The following is a 3,134-nucleotide window of genomic DNA, read 5'->3' on the forward strand; positions in this document are numbered from 1 at the left end:
GAACACCGTGAATTCATTGTCCCAGGAAGGGGAAACTTTATTGACACATTCCTGGGGTCAGATACATCACATGATCACACTGACAGAACCACAGGCACATAGACACAGGCAACAGAGCATGCACAATGTCGGCACTAGTACAGTGTATATCCACCTTTCGCAGCAATGCAGACTGCTATTCTCCCATGGAGACGATCGTAGAGATGCTGGATGTAGTCCTGTGGAACGGCTTGCCATGCCATTTCCACCTGGCGCCTCAGTTGGACCAGCGTTCATGCTGGACGTGCAGACCGCGTGAGACGACGCTTCATCCAGTCCCAAACATGCTCAATGGGGGACAGATCCGGAGATCTTGCTGGCCAGGGTAGTTGACTTACACCTTCTAGAGCACGTTGGGTGGCACGGGATACATGCGGACGTGCATTGTCCTGTTGGAACAGCAAGTTCCCTTGCCGGTCTAGGAATGGTAGAACGATGGGTTCAATGACGGTTTGGATGTACCGTGCACTATTCAGTGTCCACTCGACGATCACCAGTGGTGTACGGCCAGTGTAGGAGATCGCTCCCCACACCATGATGCCGGGTGTTGGCCCTGTGTGCCTCGGTCGTATGCAGTCCTGATTGTGGCGCTCACCTGCACGGAGCCAAACACGCATACGACCATCATTGGCACCAAGGCAGAAGCGACTCTCATCGCTGAAGACGACACGTCTCCATTCGTCCCTCCATTCACGCCTGTCGCGATACCACTGGAGGCGGGCTGCACGGTGTTGGGGCGTGAGCGGAAGACGGCATAACGGTGTGCGGGACCGTAGCCCAGCTTCATGGAGACGGTTGCGAATGGTCCTCGCCGATACCCCAGGAGCAACAGTGTCCCTAATTTGCTGGGAAGTGGCGGTGTGGTCCCCTACGGCACTGCGTAGGATCCTAAGGTCTTGGCGTGCATCCGTGCGTCGCTGCGGTCCGGTCCCAGGTCGACGGGCACGTGCACCTTCCGCCGACCACTGGCGACAACATCGATGTACTGTGGAGACGTCACGCCCTCGCTCAAAGTCCGTCAACTGCACATACGGTTCACGTCCACGCTGTCGCGCCATGCTACAAGTGTTAAAGACTGCGATGGAGCTCCGTATGCCACGGCAAACTGGCTGACACTGACGGCGGCGGTGCACAAATGCTGCGCAGCTAGCGCCATTCGACGGCCAACACCGCGGTTCCAGGTGTGTCCGCTGTGCCGTGCGTGTGATCATTGCTTGTACAGCCCTCTCGCAGTGTCCGGAGCAAGTATGGTGGGTCTGACACACCGGCGTCAATGTGTTCTTTTTTCCATTTCCAGGAGTGTATTTATAAGATTATTAATTTAATTCCAATGACTATTGGAGAACACTGGCTTGCTACCACTCATCTTATGGAATAAAACAACACGCAGATTCTGGCACGCACTTCCAGCTGTTAGGTTAATGTTATTAAGAAAGCAATAGGAATTAAATTAGCAAAAATGTTCAAATGTGTGTGAACTCCTATGGGACCAAACTACTGAGATCATCGGTCCTTAAAGTTACACACTATTTAAACTAACTTACGCTAAGAACAACACACACACATCCATGCCCGAGGGAGGATTCGAACTCCGGCGGGAGGGGCCGCGTAATCTGTCACAAGGCGCCTCAAACCGCGCGGACACTGCTCGCGGCTAAATCAGCAAATAACCTGGTATATAAAGATGGATATTTTTGCTTAAATTCTGCGTTGAACCCTCTCTCTCCCTTGTCAAAAAACAGAGGGTCAGAGTTAATGGTACCTCACTCATTGTTCTGTAATTCTCACTGTCTGTAACTTCTGGTGTCTTATATTTCCGGAATCACACTGCAGGCAGATGTTTTAAATTCCATTGCACGTCGCTTTCCTATTGCACTGTTGCCTTGAAAATGAAAGTGTGGTCTCATGTCGAAATATCGGCGGTTGTCGACGATGTCGCCCGGCTGTATTCCCGTAAGTTATCTAAAAATTTTATTCACCAGGTGAAACTCGGGTCACACAGCCCTGTACATGTGCGCGCGCGCGTGTGTGTGCGTGTGCGTGTGTGTGTGTGATTTATGGACGTTAAGCGACGAGTTTATCAACCCTTTACACATTTTACTCTAGCGCCCTAACATAAATAGAAGCGAATGAGGTTAAAACGTATAAAACATTAAAAATAAATAAAAGACAAGGCTATATAAAATTGCTGTCACACCACTTTGTAGATCGGTGTGTATTTACGGGAAGTACGTCCGCAGCTGGTCACTTATTTACTATGAGATAACTTAATGAAAAAAGCTGGCAACTAAATATTGATACGATAACATACACGGTTCGGCTCTATTAAACACCTTGGGAGAATTCAAGTTTCCAGTTATGATATATTGACTAGTTGACTCTTGTTGACAGAAATCTGTTACTATGTGGGGAGAAACTAAGCATCACTGCAGGGTGAGCTAAAACGAAGGTGGCCTATTCTGGGGAAGACAAAGCAAGATGTTGCTTGATACAACAAATGGTACAATATCAGTGACACCAGATGCATGGACATCAGTTATTAATACTAAATAAGGGAATATGTCCTATGCCCTGATGGCCGGTTGGAAGTTATCTGTTATTTGAAGGAAGATTTGCACCAAAGCATAATTGTCATAAGACACCATAGCTCTCACAAATAAGTATATCTGAGGGCCTTCGTTAACCTATATTCAAGGACGTTTGACGGATATTAATTCCTTCTACCCAAAATTTTATGTTAGTTTCTCGCTTTACAGACCTACCGATGATGATCATATCGATGATTTTGGGGCGCTCAACAACCCGGTTATCAGCACCCGTAGGAATTTACAATCTTTGCACAGTCCGGCCTCGCCATCTTCCCGAATGATGATCAAATGATGAGGAGAACACAAACACCCAGTCCCCGGGTGGGGAAAATCTCCAACCCGGTCGGAAATCGAACCTGTGACCCGGTGATCGACAGGAAGCAATGCTAACCCTTTTCATTTTTTTCTTTTGAATCTAATGAACCGCTGCAGGATAGGACGACGTGTAGGGCAGGCCTGACCATCCCGTCGCCATGCCCAAGCAACGTGTCCTAGAATCAAAGGATC

The sequence above is a fragment of the Schistocerca piceifrons genome, chromosome 5, assembly GCF_021461385.2.
Source record: "Schistocerca piceifrons isolate TAMUIC-IGC-003096 chromosome 5, iqSchPice1.1, whole genome shotgun sequence".
In the NCBI taxonomy this organism is placed as follows: Eukaryota; Metazoa; Arthropoda; class Insecta; order Orthoptera; family Acrididae; genus Schistocerca; species Schistocerca piceifrons.